Here is a 26448-nt window from a genome sequence, read left to right on the forward strand (position 1 = left end):
CGAAAATTTGAGAAATAAATAATGATTAATAATTTTGGCATTTGATGTCATTTTGGAGTATTAGAGAAATTAAGAGAAAATATTTACTTATGTTATTTTGAGAAAATAAGTAAATAAGATAATTATTAATTCTTGCATTTATGGAAATTATTAATTTATTTGGGAATTTGGAGATATAAGAAAAAATAAATTAATTTAATGGATTTTTGAAAGTTTTCGGGTGTAAGTGCAATAAAGGAAATTGGAGTCTGGGGTGTGTGTGCCAATAATGAAAGTTCTGGGGGCTGAAATGTGATTTGCCGAAGTGGCCGCAAATCACCTTAAATATAAGTGAAGGCATTATATGGTTAAAGGAGTTGGCTAGCGCGGGCGGTCGCGAGTGCTCGTGTGCTGGGTGAGGTCGCGGGTTCGAGCCCCCTCGGGTGTGCGCGCGCGCTGGAGAATTTTGGCTGATTTTTCAGCCAAAATCCTTGCCCAAAACGGCGTCGTTTTGGGCAAGGCGGTGGCAGCCATGTGCAGCTGCTGGGCGCGCCACGTGGCGCGCTGTGGGCCGCCCATTTGCCTCGCGTTAAAGCAGCATTTTTGCTGCGATTTTAAGGCCGATTTCGGCCAAATTTGAGACAGAACCAGAGGAAGAAAAATGAAGAAGAAGCAGCGCGCGCGAGGGTCATTTTTTTAGAGAAAAATTGAAGATTAAATTACGTTTAATCGTGATTTAATTAATCAGGTAAGTAAATAATCATGTGTTATACATTCTCTACGGTTGAAATTTAATTTTGGGCTCAATTTTATTAATTTTGGGAGTTTAATCTAATTTACAGCGTGTATTAATTTGGTGATGTTTAAGCATGAAAACGCTGTAATCAGCTTAAGCGAGGCAAGTTCTCCTCTACCCTTGCGATCTATTTCCATTTGGTGAATCCCTTGTCTTCCCTTAATTCGGTTTGATTTTGCGTATTAATTATACGAATTAGGAATGTTTTGGGCATGATTTAATTTAAAAGAAATATGAGATTTATTGGGATTTTATTTACGAGGTGCCTATGTGGAATTTAGATGGCTAAATTAATTATATTATACGATTAGATTTAATTAATGTGAGTCTCGGGTTTTATTAATTGTTATCAAACGTTTTTAAACATTTTACTTCGCAGCGGGAATGCAAGAAATTGAGGAAACGGTCGTGTAAAGGCAAGCTCCTAACCCTCTTCTCGTGTTCTTTAATTCCCGTGAAAGACTCCGTGATTTCCTGTATTTTATCACCTCCCTTACTTTAATTCGGTACCTTGTCTTATTGGTTGAACTATTATTCATTTGTTTTAATTTAAATTAAATCTGAGACTTTTATAATTTTATTTGTTGTGAGCCTACGGGGGTTTGTGCCACCCCCATTCCTTTCGGAATGATGTTGAACCCAGTTGGAGAACTAGGTTCCTAGTCATGCGGGTTTTATTTACGGTTTTTCTCGGATTTACGTATGATTTGGTTAGAGCTATTGAGCAGTGGGGCAGGGGTCAACCGTTTGGTGACGTTGGGGTAGACTACGGTACGGCCCTAAAGTGGACCGTCGGGCGGACACTCCTAGTCACTAACTGTTGGCCGGTGTCGGGCACTACTGAGTAGCTCTGCCGGTATGTGATTTACTGCATGATTAGATACCTTGTATTACTGTTCATGATTTGATATGCACATGGGTACGGGATGCATGTTGGGATATTCATTTATTGAGTATGCTTGGACACGAACATTCTAGCTTGGTTAGGTTGCATCCAGCGCGGCATATGCATGGCGTGTGGTTTACTATGTGGGCGGAGCATGGCCTGATGCCTGGATGTATGGGCGCCTTGTATCACGTTGATGCTCACTACGCCATTGCATTTTTATGTGCATTGCATGGATACTGGTAGTATTTAGTTCTCGGACGGGAGTACCGTTCCGAGGGAGCCTATGGCTCGGTTGTCGGGAGTACCGACGGATACAGGTGACGGGAGTACCGGCCTGGGACAGCGCGCGCAGGTTTGTGGAGACATTTGTTGCCTTTTAGGGCAGCGGCAGGTTGGTATGGGACTTGGGTGCCAAGTGTCTTATGTGGGCCCCAAGGACCGGTATGTGCTTTTATTTTGTTATGCTATTGAGCTGTTGTGTTGTAGCGTCTCATGGCTTGTGTGTACCTGGGGGTTTATTTTGGGAAGAGTTTTTTGGTTATACTCAGCCTACAGCCTTTCTTTTCCTTATGCTTGCTGAGTCTCTCGACTCACCTTGCTTTCCATCATTCCAGGTAGTGGCGGCGTGGGCCATAGCAAGGGAGTCAGCTTTAACGGCAGAGTCGGTGTGGTGTACAGGCAGTCTCGTCAATCCCTGTCAACTCTGATGATTGTGTAGGGTCTACTCTATTATTTTCTACTGTGCCAGGTGTTTTCTCGAGTCTTGTGTATTTCGGCACAGGAGTTTGTGTTTGTTTATTTATCTTGTGACCGCTGTGTTAGCGGGGTACCCGTAGTGCATGCATGTGTTTTTCTTCGCTTCCGTTGCTCTCATCTTTGAGTATGCATGCCGGGGTGGTTTTTGTCTGGTGTCTCATTCTTTTCTCCTCCCGTAGGCGCTCCCGTTCGGGTAGTCCGGGTGCTTGGGATATCCGGGCGGGGGTGCTTACAATGTTGGTATCAGAGCGTAGTTTGAGTCAATTTTGGGGACGAGTTCCTGTACACCAAAGTTGTCGGATGTTTAGTGTTGTATGCAGATTTTGAGTATTCCCAATAAGACCCGAAGGCCTAGATTCCCAATGTACCCTTACCCAACTCGGATGTGCTCTCAGAATTGCATTGTTTATGGTGTCAGTGGGAACAGGAGTTTGCTTCTGGATGGGGAGGCGGGCAAGACGAAGAGGAGTACCTAGTGAGTTATGTGTATCGGCTTGACGAGTTGTCTCAAGAGATGATCCACGAGATCTTTTTGGGGACTGTCAGAGAGACAAGTCATGTTCGCCCGCGAGCACATGAAGGACATGTGGAGGCGACTGACTAAAGTAGTGATGAATGATGGGAGCCTTCGTTCCCATTATGATGTTTTTGCCAGGGCTGTGAGGCAATAAGATGCCATTTGGGAGCCTTACTAGGGATTGATACAGAGTGTGCCCAGGATTGGAACACTACCTGACACTCAGTCAGTTTGAGCCACTGTGAGGGTGTCGTCATAACCACCGGAGGGACTTGTTGGACTTAGCTTACTTGGCAGATGATTTGCCGGGCTAACTCTGAGGTGTTTTCTAAAGAGGTCTGGAGTTCCTTGGTCTCGCTAGGTGTTGTCGACGTCCTATTAAGGCTAGCGTCAATGTCATGAGAGATGAGGTCATGGTAGAATGTGATCTGGAGGTTCATGATTGAATTTTGCCAGGAGTGGTACGGGAAGGTCCCACATGGTGGAAAATGTGCTATAGAAGTCCAATGGTTACTAGTAGATCTGTAGGTACCGAGATGTGTATAGGGTGTACTGAGATGGAAAACTGAAGGTTGGTTAATGTGGTAGTTGATGGTTTAAACTGTCTGTACATATTCAGACTGGAGATATGTATCGTAAGGAAGTGTGAAGGTAAATTGAGGTTCTGAGGGGTTTGCATTTTCTTGGAGGTTTAGGGCAGCAACCCTAAGTTTTAATCGAATTTGGATGGATAACTCGGAACACTAATACGAAGTCCCAAGAGAGATCTGTGATGAAAATTCACTGAAAGACTATTATGGAATTGAGGACTTGGCTTTTACAGCAGTTATGCTGTTTGGAGATTTGGCATTACAACCTGGCTAGGGTGTAGGTGTTTAGTTCTCACAGATGGAGCGGAGTTCAGGTGACGCCGCGATTGGCGTGGCAAATGACTAAGGCTGTGAGGTTCTGTAACAAATAGGGTAAAGTAAAGGTGGTAACAGGTGTTTTAGGCTATCGTGGTGCATCCGTGATAATGTGAATTAGAAGTAAGGAAAACCCCTCTACGTTTGGTGTTGTGGGAGATACCCCGGTGTATGGCCACGGCCGAAATTGGATACAGGTCTAAGTAACTATTGGGTTCTGCTGCAAGGATAGTAGTTGCTATGAGTACGCGCGGTGCTAATCACGGACCACATGCCCTAGGGTCGGATTATTGACCGAGAGAGGAGATGAGACTCCTTTGGGTGCTGGTCAAGTGGTACATCGGCAAAAACATGAGATGGTCTATTATGCCAGCCAAAAGAATGCTTAACCCACTTCAGTTACTTTTCGTGGTTGATGAGACTTATAAGATGCCTTGGAGATTAGATAGTTACTGACACGGTGAGGTGCTTTCAGCCTAGTAGGCTACAGAGCGGATAACGTTGGTTTTAAAGCTTATGTTCTAGCTAGCCTATTGAGTCTTTGAGGAGTGCCAATTCCTTTAAGGAGGGGAGATCTGGTGACATTTAGATCTCAAGATGTAATGAGTGGAGACTGTATATCCCTTGATAGTCCTGATTAAATGGCTACTCATGTTTATTAACAGGACCCCGAACGTACGCGGCAAGTTGTGGGAGAAAGTACTGCCGAGAAAATGATGTGTATCTGGTTAAGAATCAGTTGGCAAAAGTCAGACTAAAGGATATTGCTGCTGAAACCTTGATTGAGGATGTCGTATCGTTTCCGTGTTCCAGTGCGTCGTAAGTACGTGGCAGGTTTAGGTCGTGTTATCGAATATTAGCTTCTCGCCATGTAAGAGGATGGCCCCACTCCTATCGTTATCAGTTGAGTTATGAGATAGTAATAGAAGAACCTTGATGACGTCTCTTAGGCTGGTTAAGGTATTAGTGGTCATATCGTGGTTCACTTGCGGTGATGGATTAGGGAGATGTGCTAGTGTATTAAGTCAAGTAGGATATGTCGTGGACTTGGACTTGTGAGAATTGGAAAATGATGATATGGAAGGTCTCGGAAGATGTGTTAGGTAATATCATGAGAATCGTGAGCGTATCTTGAGGACATGGACTGAGCGCGAATTTCGAGGACGAAATTCTATTAAGGAGGGGAGAATTGTAATATCCCGAAAATTTGAGAAATAAATAATGATTAATAATTTTGGCATTTGATGTCATTTTGGAGTATTAGAGAAATTAAGAGAAAATATTTACTTATGTTATTTTGAGAAAATAAGTAAATAAGATAATTATTAATTCTTGCATTTATGGAAATTATTAATTTATTTGGGAATTTGGAGATATAAGAAAAAATAAATTAATTTAATGGATTTTTGAAAGTTTTCGGGTGTAAGTGCAATAAAGGAAATTGGAGTCTGGGGTGTGTGTGCCAATAATGAAAGTTCTGGGGGCTGAAATGTGATTTGCCGAAGTGGCCGCAAATCACCTTAAATATAAGTGAAGGCATTATATGGTTAAAGGAGTTGGCTAGCGCGGGCGGTCGCGAGTGCTCGTGTGCTGGGTGAGGTCGCGGGTTCGAGCCCCCTCGGGTGTGCGCGCGCGCTGGAGAATTTTGGCTGATTTTTCAGCCAAAATCCTTGCCCAAAACGGCGTCGTTTTGGGCAAGGCGGTGGCAGCCATGTGCAGCTGCTGGGCGCGCCACGTGGCGCGCTGTGGGCCGCCCATTTGCCTCGCGTTAAAGCAGCATTTTTGCTGCGATTTTAAGGCCGATTTCGGCCAAATTTGAGACAGAACCAGAGGAAGAAAAATGAAGAAGAAGCAGCGCGCGCGAGGGTCATTTTTTTAGAGAAAAATTGAAGATTAAATTACGTTTAATCGTGATTTAATTAATCAGGTAAGTAAATAATCATGTGTTATACATTCTCTACGGTTGAAATTTAATTTTGGGCTCAATTTTATTAATTTTGGGAGTTTAATCTAATTTACAGCGTGTATTAATTTGGTGATGTTTAAGCATGAAAACGCTGTAATCAGCTTAAGCGAGGCAAGTTCTCCTCTACCCTTGCGATCTATTTCCATTTGGTGAATCCCTTGTCTTCCCTTAATTCGGTTTGATTTTGCGTATTAATTATACGAATTAGGAATGTTTTGGGCATGATTTAATTTAAAAGAAATATGAGATTTATTGGGATTTTATTTACGAGGTGCCTATGTGGAATTTAGATGGCTAAATTAATTATATTATACGATTAGATTTAATTAATGTGAGTCTCGGGTTTTATTAATTGTTATCAAACGTTTTTAAACATTTTACTTCGCAGCGGGAATGCAAGAAATTGAGGAAACGGTCGTGTAAAGGCAAGCTCCTAACCCTCTTCTCGTGTTCTTTAATTCCCGTGAAAGACTCCGTGATTTCCTGTATTTTATCACCTCCCTTACTTTAATTCGGTACCTTGTCTTATTGGTTGAACTATTATTCATTTGTTTTAATTTAAATTAAATCTGAGACTTTTATAATTTTATTTGTTGTGAGCCTACGGGGGTTTGTGCCACCCCCATTCCTTTCGGAATGATGTTGAACCCAGTTGGAGAACTAGGTTCCTAGTCATGCGGGTTTTATTTACGGTTTTTCTCGGATTTACGTATGATTTGGTTAGAGCTATTGAGCAGTGGGGCAGGGGTCAACCGTTTGGTGACGTTGGGGTAGACTACGGTACGGCCCTAAAGTGGACCGTCGGGCGGACACTCCTAGTCACTAACTGTTGGCCGGTGTCGGGCACTACTGAGTAGCTCTGCCGGTATGTGATTTACTGCATGATTAGATACCTTGTATTACTGTTCATGATTTGATATGCACATGGGTACGGGATGCATGTTGGGATATTCATTTATTGAGTATGCTTGGACACGAACATTCTAGCTTGGTTAGGTTGCATCCAGCGCGGCATATGCATGGCGTGTGGTTTACTATGTGGGCGGAGCATGGCCTGATGCCTGGATGTATGGGCGCCTTGTATCACGTTGATGCTCACTACGCCATTGCATTTTTATGTGCATTGCATGGATACTGGTAGTATTTAGTTCTCGGACGGGAGTACCGTTCCGAGGGAGCCTATGGCTCGGTTGTCGGGAGTACCGACGGATACAGGTGACGGGAGTACCGGCCTGGGACAGCGCGCGCAGGTTTGTGGAGACATTTGTTGCCTTTTAGGGCAGCGGCAGGTTGGTATGGGACTTGGGTGCCAAGTGTCTTATGTGGGCCCCAAGGACCGGTATGTGCTTTTATTTTGTTATGCTATTGAGCTGTTGTGTTGTAGCGTCTCATGGCTTGTGTGTACCTGGGGGTTTATTTTGGGAAGAGTTTTTTGGTTATACTCAGCCTACAGCCTTTCTTTTCCTTATGCTTGCTGAGTCTCTCGACTCACCTTGCTTTCCATCATTCCAGGTAGTGGCGGCGTGGGCCATAGCAAGGGAGTCAGCTTTAACGGCAGAGTCGGTGTGGTGTACAGGCAGTCTCGTCAATCCCTGTCAACTCTGATGATTGTGTAGGGTCTACTCTATTATTTTCTACTGTGCCAGGTGTTTTCTCGAGTCTTGTGTATTTCGGCACAGGAGTTTGTGTTTGTTTATTTATCTTGTGACCGCTGTGTTAGCGGGGTACCCGTAGTGCATGCATGTGTTTTTCTTCGCTTCCGTTGCTCTCATCTTTGAGTATGCATGCCGGGGTGGTTTTTGTCTGGTGTCTCATTCTTTTCTCCTCCCGTAGGCGCTCCCGTTCGGGTAGTCCGGGTGCTTGGGATATCCGGGCGGGGGTGCTTACAATGTTGGTATCAGAGCGTAGTTTGAGTCAATTTTGGGGACGAGTTCCTGTACACCAAAGTTGTCGGATGTTTAGTGTTGTATGCAGATTTTGAGTATTCCCAATAAGACCCGAAGGCCTAGATTCCCAATGTACCCTTACCCAACTCGGATGTGCTCTCAGAATTGCATTGTTTATGGTGTCAGTGGGAACAGGAGTTTGCTTCTGGATGGGGAGGCGGGCAAGACGAAGAGGAGTACCTAGTGAGTTATGTGTATCGGCTTGACGAGTTGTCTCAAGAGATGATCCACGAGATCTTTTTGGGGACTGTCAGAGAGACAAGTCATGTTCGCCCGCGAGCACATGAAGGACATGTGGAGGCGACTGACTAAAGTAGTGATGAATGATGGGAGCCTTCGTTCCCATTATGATGTTTTTGCCAGGGCTGTGAGGCAATAAGATGCCATTTGGGAGCCTTACTAGGGATTGATACAGAGTGTGCCCAGGATTGGAACACTACCTGACACTCAGTCAGTTTGAGCCACTGTGAGGGTGTCGTCATAACCACCGGAGGGACTTGTTGGACTTAGCTTACTTGGCAGATGATTTGCCGGGCTAACTCTGAGGTGTTTTCTAAAGAGGTCTGGAGTTCCTTGGTCTCGCTAGGTGTTGTCGACGTCCTATTAAGGCTAGCGTCAATGTCATGAGAGATGAGGTCATGGTAGAATGTGATCTGGAGGTTCATGATTGAATTTTGCCAGGAGTGGTACGGGAAGGTCCCACATGGTGGAAAATGTGCTATAGAAGTCCAATGGTTACTAGTAGATCTGTAGGTACCGAGATGTGTATAGGGTGTACTGAGATGGAAAACTGAAGGTTGGTTAATGTGGTAGTTGATGGTTTAAACTGTCTGTACATATTCAGACTGGAGATATGTATCGTAAGGAAGTGTGAAGGTAAATTGAGGTTCTGAGGGGTTTGCATTTTCTTGGAGGTTTAGGGCAGCAACCCTAAGTTTTAATCGAATTTGGATGGATAACTCGGAACACTAATACGAAGTCCCAAGAGAGATCTGTGATGAAAATTCACTGAAAGACTATTATGGAATTGAGGACTTGGCTTTTACAGCAGTTATGCTGTTTGGAGATTTGGCATTACAACCTGGCTAGGGTGTAGGTGTTTAGTTCTCACAGATGGAGCGGAGTTCAGGTGACGCCGCGATTGGCGTGGCAAATGACTAAGGCTGTGAGGTTCTGTAACAAATAGGGTAAAGTAAAGGTGGTAACAGGTGTTTTAGGCTATCGTGGTGCATCCGTGATAATGTGAATTAGAAGTAAGGAAAACCCCTCTACGTTTGGTGTTGTGGGAGATACCCCGGTGTATGGCCACGGCCGAAATTGGATACAGGTCTAAGTAACTATTGGGTTCTGCTGCAAGGATAGTAGTTGCTATGAGTACGCGCGGTGCTAATCACGGACCACATGCCCTAGGGTCGGATTATTGACCGAGAGAGGAGATGAGACTCCTTTGGGTGCTGGTCAAGTGGTACATCGGCAAAAACATGAGATGGTCTATTATGCCAGCCAAAAGAATGCTTAACCCACTTCAGTTACTTTTCGTGGTTGATGAGACTTATAAGATGCCTTGGAGATTAGATAGTTACTGACACGGTGAGGTGCTTTCAGCCTAGTAGGCTACAGAGCGGATAACGTTGGTTTTAAAGCTTATGTTCTAGCTAGCCTATTGAGTCTTTGAGGAGTGCCAATTCCTTTAAGGAGGGGAGATCTGGTGACATTTAGATCTCAAGATGTAATGAGTGGAGACTGTATATCCCTTGATAGTCCTGATTAAATGGCTACTCATGTTTATTAACAGGACCCCGAACGTACGCGGCAAGTTGTGGGAGAAAGTACTGCCGAGAAAATGATGTGTATCTGGTTAAGAATCAGTTGGCAAAAGTCAGACTAAAGGATATTGCTGCTGAAACCTTGATTGAGGATGTCGTATCGTTTCCGTGTTCCAGTGCGTCGTAAGTACGTGGCAGGTTTAGGTCGTGTTATCGAATATTAGCTTCTCGCCATGTAAGAGGATGGCCCCACTCCTATCGTTATCAGTTGAGTTATGAGATAGTAATAGAAGAACCTTGATGACGTCTCTTAGGCTGGTTAAGGTATTAGTGGTCATATCGTGGTTCACTTGCGGTGATGGATTAGGGAGATGTGCTAGTGTATTAAGTCAAGTAGGATATGTCGTGGACTTGGACTTGTGAGAATTGGAAAATGATGATATGGAAGGTCTCGGAAGATGTGTTAGGTAATATCATGAGAATCGTGAGCGTATCTTGAGGACATGGACTGAGCGCGAATTTCGAGGACGAAATTCTATTAAGGAGGGGAGAATTGTAATATCCCGAAAATTTGAGAAATAAATAATGATTAATAATTTTGGCATTTGATGTCATTTTGGAGTATTAGAGAAATTAAGAGAAAATATTTACTTATGTTATTTTGAGAAAATAAGTAAATAAGATAATTATTAATTCTTGCATTTATGGAAATTATTAATTTATTTGGGAATTTGGAGATATAAGAAAAAATAAATTAATTTAATGGATTTTTGAAAGTTTTCGGGTGTAAGTGCAATAAAGGAAATTGGAGTCTGGGGTGTGTGTGCCAATAATGAAAGTTCTGGGGGCTGAAATGTGATTTGCCGAAGTGGCCGCAAATCACCTTAAATATAAGTGAAGGCATTATATGGTTAAAGGAGTTGGCTAGCGCGGGCGGGTCGCGAGTGCTCGTGTGCTGGGTGAGGTCGCGGGTTCGAGCCCCCTCGGGTGTGCGCGCGCGCTGGAGAATTTTGGCTGATTTTTCAGCCAAAATCCTGCCCAAAGGCGCTCGTTCGGGTAGTCCGGGTGCTTGGGATATCCGGGCGGGGGTGCTTACAATGTTGGTATCAGAGCGTAGTTTGAGTCAATTTTGGGGACGAGTTCCTGTACACCAAAGTTGTCGGATGTTTAGTGTTGTATGCAGATTTTGAGTATTCCCAATAAGACCCGAAGGCCTAGATTCCCAATGTACCCTTACCCAACTCGGATGTGCTCTCAGAATTGCATTGTTTATGGTGTCAGTGGGAACAGGAGTTTGCTTCTGGATGGGGAGGCGGGCAAGACGAAGAGGAGTACCTAGTGAGTTATGTGTATCGGCTTGACGAGTTGTCTCAAGAGATGATCCACGAGATCTTTTTGGGGACTGTCAGAGAGACAAGTCATGTTCGCCCGCGAGCACATGAAGGACATGTGGAGGCGACTGACTAAAGTAGTGATGAATGATGGGAGCCTTCGTTCCCATTATGATGTTTTTGCCAGGGCTGTGAGGCAATAAGATGCCATTTGGGAGCCTTACTAGGGATTGATACAGAGTGTGCCCAGGATTGGAACACTACCTGACACTCAGTCAGTTTGAGCCACTGTGAGGGTGTCGTCATAACCACCGGAGGGACTTGTTGGACTTAGCTTACTTGGCAGATGATTTGCCGGGCTAACTCTGAGGTGTTTTCTAAAGAGGTCTGGAGTTCCTTGGTCTCGCTAGGTGTTGTCGACGTCCTATTAAGGCTAGCGTCAATGTCATGAGAGATGAGGTCATGGTAGAATGTGATCTGGAGGTTCATGATTGAATTTTGCCAGGAGTGGTACGGGAAGGTCCCACATGGTGGAAAATGTGCTATAGAAGTCCAATGGTTACTAGTAGATCTGTAGGTACCGAGATGTGTATAGGGTGTACTGAGATGGAAAACTGAAGGTTGGTTAATGTGGTAGTTGATGGTTTAAACTGTCTGTACATATTCAGACTGGAGATATGTATCGTAAGGAAGTGTGAAGGTAAATTGAGGTTCTGAGGGGTTTGCATTTTCTTGGAGGTTTAGGGCAGCAACCCTAAGTTTTAATCGAATTTGGATGGATAACTCGGAACACTAATACGAAGTCCCAAGAGAGATCTGTGATGAAAATTCACTGAAAGACTATTATGGAATTGAGGACTTGGCTTTTACAGCAGTTATGCTGTTTGGAGATTTGGCATTACAACCTGGCTAGGGTGTAGGTGTTTAGTTCTCACAGATGGAGCGGAGTTCAGGTGACGCCGCGATTGGCGTGGCAAATGACTAAGGCTGTGAGGTTCTGTAACAAATAGGGTAAAGTAAAGGTGGTAACAGGTGTTTTAGGCTATCGTGGTGCATCCGTGATAATGTGAATTAGAAGTAAGGAAAACCCCTCTACGTTTGGTGTTGTGGGAGATACCCCGGTGTATGGCCACGGCCGAAATTGGATACAGGTCTAAGTAACTATTGGGTTCTGCTGCAAGGATAGTAGTTGCTATGAGTACGCGCGGTGCTAATCACGGACCACATGCCCTAGGGTCGGATTATTGACCGAGAGAGGAGATGAGACTCCTTTGGGTGCTGGTCAAGTGGTACATCGGCAAAAACATGAGATGGTCTATTATGCCAGCCAAAAGAATGCTTAACCCACTTCAGTTACTTTTCGTGGTTGATGAGACTTATAAGATGCCTTGGAGATTAGATAGTTACTGACACGGTGAGGTGCTTTCAGCCTAGTAGGCTACAGAGCGGATAACGTTGGTTTTAAAGCTTATGTTCTAGCTAGCCTATTGAGTCTTTGAGGAGTGCCAATTCCTTTAAGGAGGGGAGATCTGGTGACATTTAGATCTCAAGATGTAATGAGTGGAGACTGTATATCCCTTGATAGTCCTGATTAAATGGCTACTCATGTTTATTAACAGGACCCCGAACGTACGCGGCAAGTTGTGGGAGAAAGTACTGCCGAGAAAATGATGTGTATCTGGTTAAGAATCAGTTGGCAAAAGTCAGACTAAAGGATATTGCTGCTGAAACCTTGATTGAGGATGTCGTATCGTTTCCGTGTTCCAGTGCGTCGTAAGTACGTGGCAGGTTTAGGTCGTGTTATCGAATATTAGCTTCTCGCCATGTAAGAGGATGGCCCCACTCCTATCGTTATCAGTTGAGTTATGAGATAGTAATAGAAGAACCTTGATGACGTCTCTTAGGCTGGTTAAGGTATTAGTGGTCATATCGTGGTTCACTTGCGGTGATGGATTAGGGAGATGTGCTAGTGTATTAAGTCAAGTAGGATATGTCGTGGACTTGGACTTGTGAGAATTGGAAAATGATGATATGGAAGGTCTCGGAAGATGTGTTAGGTAATATCATGAGAATCGTGAGCGTATCTTGAGGACATGGACTGAGCGCGAATTTCGAGGACGAAATTCTATTAAGGAGGGGAGAATTGTAATATCCCGAAAATTTGAGAAATAAATAATGATTAATAATTTTGGCATTTGATGTCATTTTGGAGTATTAGAGAAATTAAGAGAAAATATTTACTTATGTTATTTTGAGAAAATAAGTAAATAAGATAATTATTAATTCTTGCATTTATGGAAATTATTAATTTATTTGGGAATTTGGAGATATAAGAAAAAATAAATTAATTTAATGGATTTTTGAAAGTTTTCGGGTGTAAGTGCAATAAAGGAAATTGGAGTCTGGGGTGTGTGTGCCAATAATGAAAGTTCTGGGGGCTGAAATGTGATTTGCCGAAGTGGCCGCAAATCACCTTAAATATAAGTGAAGGCATTATATGGTTAAAGGAGTTGGCTAGCGCGGGCGGTCGCGAGTGCTCGTGTGCTGGGTGAGGTCGCGGGTTCGAGCCCCCTCGGGTGTGCGCGCGCGCTGGAGAATTTTGGCTGATTTTTCAGCCAAAATCCTTGCCCAAAACGGCGTCGTTTTGGGCAAGGCGGTGGCAGCCATGTGCAGCTGCTGGGCGCGCCACGTGGCGCGCTGTGGGCCGCCCATTTGCCTCGCGTTAAAGCAGCATTTTTGCTGCGATTTTAAGGCCGATTTCGGCCAAATTTGAGACAGAACCAGAGGAAGAAAAATGAAGAAGAAGCAGCGCGCGCGAGGGTCATTTTTTTAGAGAAAAATTGAAGATTAAATTACGTTTAATCGTGATTTAATTAATCAGGTAAGTAAATAATCATGTGTTATACATTCTCTACGGTTGAAATTTAATTTTGGGCTCAATTTTATTAATTTTGGGAGTTTAATCTAATTTACAGCGTGTATTAATTTGGTGATGTTTAAGCATGAAAACGCTGTAATCAGCTTAAGCGAGGCAAGTTCTCCTCTACCCTTGCGATCTATTTCCATTTGGTGAATCCCTTGTCTTCCCTTAATTCGGTTTGATTTTGCGTATTAATTATACGAATTAGGAATGTTTTGGGCATGATTTAATTTAAAAGAAATATGAGATTTATTGGGATTTTATTTACGAGGTGCCTATGTGGAATTTAGATGGCTAAATTAATTATATTATACGATTAGATTTAATTAATGTGAGTCTCGGGTTTTATTAATTGTTATCAAACGTTTTTAAACATTTTACTTCGCAGCGGGAATGCAAGAAATTGAGGAAACGGTCGTGTAAAGGCAAGCTCCTAACCCTCTTCTCGTGTTCTTTAATTCCCGTGAAAGACTCCGTGATTTCCTGTATTTTATCACCTCCCTTACTTTAATTCGGTACCTTGTCTTATTGGTTGAACTATTATTCATTTGTTTTAATTTAAATTAAATCTGAGACTTTTATAATTTTATTTGTTGTGAGCCTACGGGGGTTTGTGCCACCCCCATTCCTTTCGGAATGATGTTGAACCCAGTTGGAGAACTAGGTTCCTAGTCATGCGGGTTTTATTTACGGTTTTTCTCGGATTTACGTATGATTTGGTTAGAGCTATTGAGCAGTGGGGCAGGGGTCAACCGTTTGGTGACGTTGGGGTAGACTACGGTACGGCCCTAAAGTGGACCGTCGGGCGGACACTCCTAGTCACTAACTGTTGGCCGGTGTCGGGCACTATTGAGTAGCTCTGCCGGTATGTGATTTACTGCATGATTAGATACCTTGTATTACTGTTCATGATTTGATATGCACATGGGTACGGGATGCATGTTGGGATATTCATTTATTGAGTATGCTTGGACACGAACATTCTAGCTTGGTTAGGTTGCATCCAGCGCGGCATATGCATGGCGTGTGGTTTACTATGTGGGCGGAGCATGGCCTGATGCCTGGATGTATGGGCGCCTTGTATCACGTTGATGCTCACTACGCCATTGCATTTTTATGTGCATTGCATGGATACTGGTAGTATTTAGTTCTCGGACGGGAGTACCGTTCCGAGGGAGCCTATGGCTCGGTTGTCGGGAGTACCGACGGATACAGGTGACGGGAGTACCGGCCTGGGACAGCGCGCGCAGGTTTGTGGAGACATTTGTTGCCTTTTAGGGCAGCGGCAGGTTGGTATGGGACTTGGGTGCCAAGTGTCTTATGTGGGCCCCAAGGACCGGTATGTGCTTTTATTTTGTTATGCTATTGAGCTGTTGTGTTGTAGCGTCTCATGGCTTGTGTGTACCTGGGGGTTTATTTTGGGAAGAGTTTTTTGGTTATACTCAGCCTACAGCCTTTCTTTTCCTTATGCTTGCTGAGTCTCTCGACTCACCTTGCTTTCCATCATTCCAGGTAGTGGCGGCGTGGGCCATAGCAAGGGAGTCAGCTTTAACGGCAGAGTCGGTGTGGTGTACAGGCAGTCTCGTCAATCCCTGTCAACTCTGATGATTGTGTAGGGTCTACTCTATTATTTTCTACTGTGCCAGGTGTTTTCTCGAGTCTTGTGTATTTCGGCACAGGAGTTTGTGTTTGTTTATTTATCTTGTGACCGCTGTGTTAGCGGGGGTACCCGTAGTGCATGCATGTGTTTTTCTTCGCTTCCGTTGCTCTCATCTTTGAGTATGCATGCCGGGGTGGTTTTTGTCTGGTGTCTCATTCTTTTCTCCTCCCGTAGGCGCTCCCGTTCGGGTAGTCCGGGTGCTTGGGATATCCGGGCGGGGGTGCTTACAATGTTGGTATCAGAGCGTAGTTTGAGTCAATTTTGGGGACGAGTTCCTGTACACCAAAGTTGTCGGATGTTTAGTGTTGTATGCAGATTTTGAGTATTCCCAATAAGACCCGAAGGCCTAGATTCCCAATGTACCCTTACCCAACTCGGATGTGCTCTCAGAATTGCATTGTTTATGGTGTCAGTGGGAACAGGAGTTTGCTTCTGGATGGGGAGGCGGGCAAGACGAAGAGGAGTACCTAGTGAGTTATGTGTATCGGCTTGACGAGTTGTCTCAAGAGATGATCCACGAGATCTTTTTGGGGACTGTCAGAGAGACAAGTCATGTTCGCCCGCGAGCACATGAAGGACATGTGGAGGCGACTGACTAAAGTAGTGATGAATGATGGGAGCCTTCGTTCCCATTATGATGTTTTTGCCAGGGCTGTGAGGCAATAAGATGCCATTTGGGAGCCTTACTAGGGATTGATACAGAGTGTGCCCAGGATTGGAACACTACCTGACACTCAGTCAGTTTGAGCCACTGTGAGGGTGTCGTCATAACCACCGGAGGGACTTGTTGGACTTAGCTTACTTGGCAGATGATTTGCCGGGCTAACTCTGAGGTGTTTTCTAAAGAGGTCTGGAGTTCCTTGGTCTCGCTAGGTGTTGTCGACGTCCTATTAAGGCTAGCGTCAATGTCATGAGAGATGAGGTCATGGTAGAATGTGATCTGGAGGTTCATGATTGAATTTTGCCAGGAGTGGTACGGGAAGGTCCCACATGGTGGAAAATGTGCTATAGAAGTCCAATGGTTACTAGTAGATCTGTAGGTACCGAGATGTGTATAGGGTGTACTGAGATGGAAAACTGAAGGTTGGTTAATGTGGTAGTTGATGGTTTAAACTGTCTGTACATATTCAGACTGGAGATATGTATCGTAAGGAAGTGTGAAGGTAAATTGAGGTTCTGAGGGGTTTGCATTTTCTTGGAGGTTTAGGGCAGCAACCCTAAGTTTTAATCGAATTTGGATGGATAACTCGGAACACTAATACGAAGTCCCAAGAGAGATCTGTGATGAAAATTCACTGAAAGACTATTATGGAATTGAGGACTTGGCTTTTACAGCAGTTATGCTGTTTGGAGATTTGGCATTACAACCTGGCTAGGGTGTAGGTGTTTAGTTCTCACAGATGGAGCGGAGTTCAGGTGACGCCGCGATTGGCGTGGCAAATGACTAAGGCTGTGAGGTTCTGTAACAAATAGGGTAAAGTAAAGGTGGTAACAGGTGTTTTAGGCTATCGTGGTGCATCCGTGATAATGTGAATTAGAAGTAAGGAAAACCCCTCTACGTTTGGTGTTGTGGGAGATACCCCGGTGTATGGCCACGGCCGAAATTGGATACAGGTCTAAGTAACTATTGGGTTCTGCTGCAAGGATAGTAGTTGCTATGAGTACGCGCGGTGCTAATCACGGACCACATGCCCTAGGGTCGGATTATTGACCGAGAGAGGAGATGAGACTCCTTTGGGTGCTGGTCAAGTGGTACATCGGCAAAAACATGAGATGGTCTATTATGCCAGCCAAAAGAATGCTTAACCCACTTCAGTTACTTTTCGTGGTTGATGAGACTTATAAGATGCCTTGGAGATTAGATAGTTACTGACACGGTGAGGTGCTTTCAGCCTAGTAGGCTACAGAGCGGATAACGTTGGTTTTAAAGCTTATGTTCTAGCTAGCCTATTGAGTCTTTGAGGAGTGCCAATTCCTTTAAGGAGGGGAGATCTGGTGACATTTAGATCTCAAGATGTAATGAGTGGAGACTGTATATCCCTTGATAGTCCTGATTAAATGGCTACTCATGTTTATTAACAGGACCCCGAACGTACGCGGCAAGTTGTGGGAGAAAGTACTGCCGAGAAAATGATGTGTATCTGGTTAAGAATCAGTTGGCAAAAGTCAGACTAAAGGATATTGCTGCTGAAACCTTGATTGAGGATGTCGTATCGTTTCCGTGTTCCAGTGCGTCGTAAGTACGTGGCAGGTTTAGGTCGTGTTATCGAATATTAGCTTCTCGCCATGTAAGAGGATGGCCCCACTCCTATCGTTATCAGTTGAGTTATGAGATAGTAATAGAAGAACCTTGATGACGTCTCTTAGGCTGGTTAAGGTATTAGTGGTCATATCGTGGTTCACTTGCGGTGATGGATTAGGGAGATGTGCTAGTGTATTAAGTCAAGTAGGATATGTCGTGGACTTGGACTTGTGAGAATTGGAAAATGATGATATGGAAGGTCTCGGAAGATGTGTTAGGTAATATCATGAGAATCGTGAGCGTATCTTGAGGACATGGACTGAGCGCGAATTTCGAGGACGAAATTCTATTAAGGAGGGGAGAATTGTAATATCCCGAAAATTTGAGAAATAAATAATGATTAATAATTTTGGCATTTGATGTCATTTTGGAGTATTAGAGAAATTAAGAGAAAATATTTACTTATGTTATTTTGAGAAAATAAGTAAATAAGATAATTATTAATTCTTGCATTTATGGAAATTATTAATTTATTTGGGAATTTGGAGATATAAGAAAAAATAAATTAATTTAATGGATTTTTGAAAGTTTTCGGGTGTAAGTGCAATAAAGGAAATTGGAGTCTGGGGTGTGTGTGCCAATAATGAAAGTTCTGGGGGCTGAAATGTGATTTGCCGAAGTGGCCGCAAATCACCTTAAATATAAGTGAAGGCATTATATGGTTAAAGGAGTTGGCTAGCGCGGGCGGTCGCGAGTGCTCGTGTGCTGGGTGAGGTCGCGGGTTCGAGCCCCCTCGGGTGTGCGCGCGCGCTGGAGAATTTTGGCTGATTTTTCAGCCAAAATCCTTGCCCAAAACGGCGTCGTTTTGGGCAAGGCGGTGGCAGCCATGTGCAGCTGCTGGGCGCGCCACGTGGCGCGCTGTGGGCCGCCCATTTGCCTCGCGTTAAAGCAGCATTTTTGCTGCGATTTTAAGGCCGATTTCGGCCAAATTTGAGACAGAACCAGAGGAAGAAAAATGAAGAAGAAGCAGCGCGCGCGAGGGTCATTTTTTTAGAGAAAAATTGAAGATTAAATTACGTTTAATCGTGATTTAATTAATCAGGTAAGTAAATAATCATGTGTTATACATTCTCTACGGTTGAAATTTAATTTTGGGCTCAATTTTATTAATTTTGGGAGTTTAATCTAATTTACAGCGTGTATTAATTTGGTGATGTTTAAGCATGAAAACGCTGTAATCAGCTTAAGCGAGGCAAGTTCTCCTCTACCCTTGCGATCTATTTCCATTTGGTGAATCCCTTGTCTTCCCTTAATTCGGTTTGATTTTGCGTATTAATTATACGAATTAGGAATGTTTTGGGCATGATTTAATTTAAAAGAAATATGAGATTTATTGGGATTTTATTTACGAGGTGCCTATGTGGAATTTAGATGGCTAAATTAATTATATTATACGATTAGATTTAATTAATGTGAGTCTCGGGTTTTATTAATTGTTATCAAACGTTTTTAAACATTTTACTTCGCAGCGGGAATGCAAGAAATTGAGGAAACGGTCGTGTAAAGGCAAGCTCCTAACCCTCTTCTCGTGTTCTTTAATTCCCGTGAAAGACTCCGTGATTTCCTGTATTTTATCACCTCCCTTACTTTAATTCGGTACCTTGTCTTATTGGTTGAACTATTATTCATTTGTTTTAATTTAAATTAAATCTGAGACTTTTATAATTTTATTTGTTGTGAGCCTACGGGGGTTTGTGCCACCCCCATTCCTTTCGGAATGATGTTGAACCCAGTTGGAGAACTAGGTTCCTAGTCATGCGGGTTTTATTTACGGTTTTTCTCGGATTTACGTATGATTTGGTTAGAGCTATTGAGCAGTGGGGCAGGGGTCAACCGTTTGGTGACGTTGGGGTAGACTACGGTACGGCCCTAAAGTGGACCGTCGGGCGGACACTCCTAGTCACTAACTGTTGGCCGGTGTCGGGCACTATTGAGTAGCTCTGCCGGTATGTGATTTACTGCATGATTAGATACCTTGTATTACTGTTCATGATTTGATATGCACATGGGTACGGGATGCATGTTGGGATATTCATTTATTGAGTATGCTTGGACACGAACATTCTAGCTTGGTTAGGTTGCATCCAGCGCGGCATATGCATGGCGTGTGGTTTACTATGTGGGCGGAGCATGGCCTGATGCCTGGATGTATGGGCGCCTTGTATCACGTTGATGCTCACTACGCCATTGCATTTTTATGTGCATTGCATGGATACTGGTAGTATTTAGTTCTCGGACGGGAGTACCGTTCCGAGGGAGCCTATGGCTCGGTTGTCGGGAGTACCGACGGATACAGGTGACGGGAGTACCGGCCTGGGACAGCGCGCGCAGGTTTGTGGAGACATTTGTTGCCTTTTAGGGCAGCGGCAGGTTGGTATGGGACTTGGGTGCCAAGTGTCTTATGTGGGCCCCAAGGACCGGTATGTGCTTTTATTTTGTTATGCTATTGAGCTGTTGTGTTGTAGCGTCTCATGGCTTGTGTGTACCTGGGGGTTTATTTTGGGAAGAGTTTTTTGGTTATACTCAGCCTACAGCCTTTCTTTTCCTTATGCTTGCTGAGTCTCTCGACTCACCTTGCTTTCCATCATTCCAGGTAGTGGCGGCGTGGGCCATAGCAAGGGAGTCAGCTTTAACGGCAGAGTCGGTGTGGTGTACAGGCAGTCTCGTCAATCCCTGTCAACTCTGATGATTGTGTAGGGTCTACTCTATTATTTTCTACTGTGCCAGGTGTTTTCTCGAGTCTTGTGTATTTCGGCACAGGAGTTTGTGTTTGTTTATTTATCTTGTGACCGCTGTGTTAGCGGGGTACCCGTAGTGCATGCATGTGTTTTTCTTCGCTTCCGTTGCTCTCATCTTTGAGTATGCATGCCGGGGTGGTTTTTGTCTGGTGTCTCATTCTTTTCTCCTCCCGTAGGCGCTCCCGTTCGGGTAGTCCGGGTGCTTGGGATATCCGGGCGGGGGTGCTTACAGTATCTATGTTGCATCTGTCAACTAACACCTTATTTTGTCGATCGAATTTTGAATTTATACACAATTCTGTAGATCGATTTTTGAATTTATACACTAATGTGTCAATCGATGCCTTGCATCCGTCGACTATTTTTTGTCTTAGAATCACCAACGGCTAATTCTGAAGTGCATTAAATACGCCCCAATTACCTCAAACAATCAAAAATTTGAAAGCATTCACCCACATTTGTAAATACTTAGTTGGTGGAGCATTTAAAGGGTTCGAAGAATTTATTTCCAAGCTTCCAAGAGAGTCAATCAATATATTGTGCTTACATCTTTTATTCTCTCATTTTTGTTCCAAAAGGTGAAATCACTCACCCCGGGCGCCCCCACCCCCAGCCCGACAGGAATTTGAAGGGAGGTTAATCATGGTGACTCAGCCAACCAACAGCAGCTAGACCAGTGCACACTGCGCACAAGGAGCCCCCCTCATTTGAGAGATTGTTCCCACACTGCCGCTGGTAAGACTCGATCCTAGGTCATTTGTTCCAACTGAGCTGCCCATGCGGGCTTTTATTCTCTCATTTTTCGTATAAGGCTTGTATGTCCATTAATGTTTTATTCTTTTCAAGCCTTGTATTTTTATTGAGAGAATTTGTAACTAAGAAGATATATTCTTAGAAACTCTCATTTAAATTTCTTATACACATTTTTATGTATCTTGTATTATTAAAGGGCTTGCTTGTTCAAGCAAGAGATTGTAAAATCTATATTAATGCTAGAGGACCTATTCGGGATGATAGGAGGATTTACAATGAATTGGTTTTCAAAAAAAAAAAAATTATTAGTGAGAAACTAAGGTAGTGGATTAGACTTGGTTTAAATTGAACCACTATATATGATTGTGCCTCTTGTTTGCTCATACTCTTTATTTCATTTATTACTCAAAATTTTATTCTACACAATTCACTCTCCTTTTTGGGTTTTGGTGCCATTATTCAAAATTCTATGCGAGCATGTGACATAAGTGCATATTAAATTTAATTTTAAAAAAAAATGTATCGCAGATTAGGGCAATAGATTTGCACCACATCACATGACAAAAGTGTAAATTAAATTTAATTTTAAAAAATATAAAAATTTCAAACTACTAAGGTTGCGTTCTCTTTGCCGTTTTCAAGTCATTTTTAGTTTTTAATTTTCTAAAATAATGAAAATACATTCTCTTTACTGTTTTTAAAAATGTATTTTTGAAAATAAAAAAAATTATAAAGAAAACTCAAAATAACAAAAATTTGTTTTGAGTGTTTTCATAAAAAAACAAACTCAAAATTCAAAACACATTTATTTATTCATATATTTATTATTATAATGAAAAAAATATTACAAAATTCATTAATTTTAAAATATAGATATTTTTTTAATAATTTATAAACATTAATATTTTTAATTTACTAAATAATCAAATTTATTGAATAGAATATTATGAAAAAATTATTTTCAAAATTTCAAAGAGAATGTATTTTTTAATTTTCTGTTTTGAGAAATAATTTATCAAAATAATAAAGAGAACGCGTTTTCAATTTTAAGATTCTCTATCTCCCCTTCTCTCTCTCTTCAGTTGCCTTTTTAGCTTCCTCACCAACACAATTCACCAACATGGAGACTCTCTCTAATTATTTGTTTGCCCTGCTTCTTTCTCTCTAACTCTCTGTTGTCCCAGTTCACCGACTTTTTTACTTTGGCTTCCTCACATATTTGTTAATCAATATATGGGATAGAAAAACTGAAATGTGGAAAGCATTTCAAATAAGAGTTATTTTTATTGTATTTGTTAAATTTATCTGTCAACTTTTTGAAAAAAAATTACGTGACTTCTTATTTAATTAGAATAATTCAAATAAATTTATCTAGACTCTCCCCCTCTAAATAAATTTATCCTAGACTTGACAATTAAAAAAAAAATGACCTATATGCCTCCAATGCATTCCAAAATCTTTAGCAAACAATCTAATAAAAATTTTGAAATGATTCTCAGCCTTATCTTAATTATTCTATATCTTGGTTCCCAAAACATTTCAAACTTATTTTAATACAATTTTGTATTACTCACTTTAAGAAACATAGAGATAGGGATAGGGAATCCATTAATATTGTTGTTGGGTATATCCTCATTTCTGTCTAATATTACCTGCTTAAACATGTAATATCCTCATGTCTATTTATATCAATACCTTTACTCTTTTTAAGAGTGTTTATCTCTTTAACAGATTTAAACCTTGATTGAATAAGAGAAGAGAAGAGGGGAATATGCATCTTTAACTTTCTCTGTGGATTGGGATTGAATCTTGCTTGGTTGTTGAAATTGTATGGGAGCTGATGGAGGTATTGGGCCTGCCCAGCCTTTGATGGAAACAGAAGCAAGTTCAGTGTAACAGCAACATGTGCGTGAGCCTGGCGTTTGCCATCACCACGCTTCCGCCATTTATAGCATTCTCTTTATCACTGTCCTTTCTCCTCATCCTTCCAGGATTCCACATCTACAGCAGGGCCTTCACAAACACTTATTAATTTGAGTATTTGCAGTGTTAGTTATTAATTGTTTAGAGTTAACGGTGGTTTGCAAGGATTTTCAATTTTATCAGTCTATAATTTAGGTGATTGCCAATACTCTCAACTACATACACTTCTATTACAATTATACTTCATTGAGTATATAAAGGTAACAACCCCACCACAAATACACAAGAGCATGGTTACTCTCAAACTCTTACTATCTTGTCCTAATAATTACTACAATATTCATTGAACACTAATATTTAAAGAGTGTGGTGTAAAAACAAAAATAATAGATGTAATTATAAAAGATTCTGTGTGAAAATAAGAAAGAAAAATAAGATATAATACAAAAGGATATTATATAAACACATGATAAAGCATAATGCACTTTAAAAGAAAAGGCACCTATAGTGAGAAAAGCACCATGCCACCATGGGCAAGCACACCGTACCCTCGCATATGTGCATCACATGTCCCTATCACCAACCGACGAGTTTAAATACCCATCGATCTCTTCATTTTAGGGGGCTATTCCCCCACCTTTGGAGGCTCTTTTAGACCATTGAGTCCATCACACTCTGATCTCTAGAAATATCTCTTCTGGAGAACATACAAGTCCACGTGTGCCGATACATCATTCCTTTCCTCCTTTGGTGCAATTCTGCATTATAGCATATTATTTCCTGTTTCTCTTGTTTGAGTTAAGCATCGAAAGTCTCTGTGCGGGAGAAATCTTCGCATCCTTTTTAACTGTCTTCGATCTTGCATGATCTCCACTACCTACGTCCGTTTTACGATCGTTCCCGAAGACAACAAAACTTCTCCGGGTAAGGAATCATCATCTCTACCTGTTCTCTAACGCCACACCTGTTCTTCAGACAACGGAACAAGCCTTTCTCCTGACCTTTCCTTGCACTAGTGCCCCCACGAGAAAGGCTTCATTGCTCACCAAGTTCTTCTAGCTATTCACTGAGTTCCCCAATAACAAATAAATTTTAATTATTGTATTCTACCAACAACAACAATTGGCAAACAATAATGTTTGTTTTTGATGGTGCTGTGACAAGCTTGCTGTCACTGTTGGAAAAATCTTTTTGATTTAACTAGATGTATCTAGATACTTTTGACAAGTTGTGAAGCTTGATTTAAGCTTATTTTTTTTTGTAAAAGGAGTGAATGAGCTTAATTTAAGCTGCATATCTGCAGATAGGAGTTGGTAGAGTTGGTAATGTGTCTGAATGTCTTGGCTGTAATCTCTATAAGTATGGTTTTGAATCAAATGAAATCAGCTTTTCCAGCCATTGTGTTCTGTTTTTCCTCTACGTCAAAACCAACATTTGGTATCAGAGCCCTCTGATCTTAGAAGGGCTGTGAGAGAAAGAGAAAAAAAACTAGTAAGGTCCTCCCCCCTTCAGAAAACCGAAACACACAACCTCTTTGCAAAAAATTCCAGAAGTGAAACCATGGCAGCCAACAGTCTTTCCATTTCACTACCACCACAATTTGCAGGAGAGAACTACCAAATCTGGAGTGTTAAAATGGCAGCCTATTTAAAGGCATATGACTTGTGGGAAGTGGTCGAGACAGGTAGGGATCCACCACCATTGCCAGACAGTCCAACCATAGCTCAAGTGAAGCATCATAGTGAGCAAGTGGCTAAGAAATTTAAGGCTCTGTCATGCATTCATCAAGCAGTCTCAGAGATCATTTTCACAAGAATTATGACTTGTGAAACAGCTAAAGAAGCCTGGGAAAAATTGAAAGAGGAGTTCCAAGGAACTGACAAGAATAGGCAGATGCAGCTGCTAAACTTGAGAAGAGAGTTTGAAACTCTCAAAATGAAGGATTCTGAATCTGTAAAGGAATACATGAATAGAGTAGTGAAGGTAGTGAATCAGATTAGGCTGCTTGGAGATGAGTTTCCTGAAACAAGGATAGTGGAGAAGGTTCTTGTCACTCTTCCTGAGAGATTTGAATCAAAAATCTCTTCATTGGAGGATTCCAAAGACCTTTCAAAACTAACTCTCTCAGAGTTAGCTAATGCTCTTCAAGGAGTTGAACAAAGAAGAGCTCTAAGGCAAGAAGAGGCTTCTGAAGGTGCATTTAGGGCTGCTCATAAAAGAGGAATGCAGTCCAATAAAGGGGGATGGAAGCAAGCCAATGATAGAAAAGAGAAAGAGAAGAAAGAATCAGACGGAAGCAAAGGAAAAGGAAGAAGAAAATATCCTCCATGCTCACATTGCAATGGAACTAGTCATGCTGAGAGATATTGCTGGTACAGACCAGGAATTCAGTGTAGATCTTGCAAACAATTTGGTCACATGGAAAAAGTTTGTAAGAACAAAACTCAGCAGCAGCAACAACAGAGCCAACAAGCTCAAGTAGCTGAAAGCCAACAACAACAACAAGAAGAGCAACTTTTTGTTGCCTGTTATAACAACAAATTTGATACAAATGTTTGGTTGGTAGACAGTGGATGCACGCATCATATGAGTTCAAATTCAGCAGCATTCAAGGAGTTGGATAGGTCTTACGTGTCCTCTGTTAAAATTGGCAATGGTGAGTTGGTGGATGTTAAAGGCAAAGGAACAGTAGCAGTGGAGACAAAATCAGGTACTAAATTCATTCCTGATGTTCTTTTTGTACCCGAAATATATCAGAGTTTGCTTAGTGTGGGTCAACTGTTGGAAAAAAATTATACTTTGTTGTTCAAAGATAAATCATGCACTATCATTGATCCTGCTGGCTGTGAACTTATCACAGTAAAAATGAAAGATAAAAGTTTTCCATTAGATTGGAAAACGACAAAAATGCATGCTTTCACTGGTGTTGTTGATGAATCTGTCTTATGGCATAAAAGATTTGGTCATTTCAATTATGCTTCACTTAAACACATGCATCAAGAAGGTTTAGCTATAAATATGCCTGCAATTCATGAATGTGTTGGTGTGTGTGAGGTGTGTCAGTTAGGCAAGCAAAGCAAGCTGCCCTTTTCAATTAATAAAGCCTGGAGAGCAACTGAAAAATTGCAATTGATTCATACTGATGTTTGTGGTCCTATGAGGACACCTTCTCTGAGTGGCAGCAGGTACTTCATTCTTTTCATAGATGACTTTTCAAGGATGTGCTGGGTTTTCTTTCTAAAGGAAAAGTCAGAAGTTGCTGCTGTGTTTGTGAGATTCAAAGCATTAGTGGAGAATCAAA

General features: G+C 42.1%; 3 long non-coding RNA genes across 5 annotated transcripts; all 3 read left to right on the top strand.

Moving 5' to 3' along the window:
* The first annotated feature begins 1170 nt into the window (after positions 1 to 1170).
* Positions 1171 to 21040, top strand: LOC127795585 (uncharacterized). 3 transcript variants are annotated; one of them, XR_008021833.1, is made up of 5 exons: positions 1171 to 1251; positions 2279 to 2412; positions 7321 to 7454; positions 15284 to 15383; positions 20327 to 21040. It is a non-coding gene; the product is annotated as an uncharacterized LOC127795585 (long non-coding RNA). The 3 variants fall into 3 exon arrangements; XR_008021834.1 differs by having other exon boundaries at positions 2279 to 2378; XR_008021832.1 differs by lacking the exon at positions 1171 to 1251 and adding an exon at positions 5864 to 5957 and having other exon boundaries at positions 2385 to 5769; positions 15284 to 15417.
* On the top strand, positions 10618 to 14196 carry LOC127795595 (uncharacterized). The gene is made up of 3 exons (XR_008021836.1): positions 10618 to 13732; positions 13827 to 13920; positions 14160 to 14196. It is a non-coding gene; the product is annotated as an uncharacterized LOC127795595 (long non-coding RNA).
* On the top strand, positions 15500 to 19239 carry LOC127795602 (uncharacterized). The gene is made up of 3 exons (XR_008021837.1): positions 15500 to 18775; positions 18870 to 18963; positions 19203 to 19239. It is a non-coding gene; the product is annotated as an uncharacterized LOC127795602 (long non-coding RNA).
* Positions 21041 to 26448: the final 5408 nt, after the last annotated feature.

Source organism: Diospyros lotus, chromosome 1, assembly GCF_014633365.1.
Source record: "Diospyros lotus cultivar Yz01 chromosome 1, ASM1463336v1, whole genome shotgun sequence".
Lineage (NCBI taxonomy): Eukaryota > Viridiplantae > Streptophyta > Magnoliopsida > Ericales > Ebenaceae > Diospyros > Diospyros lotus.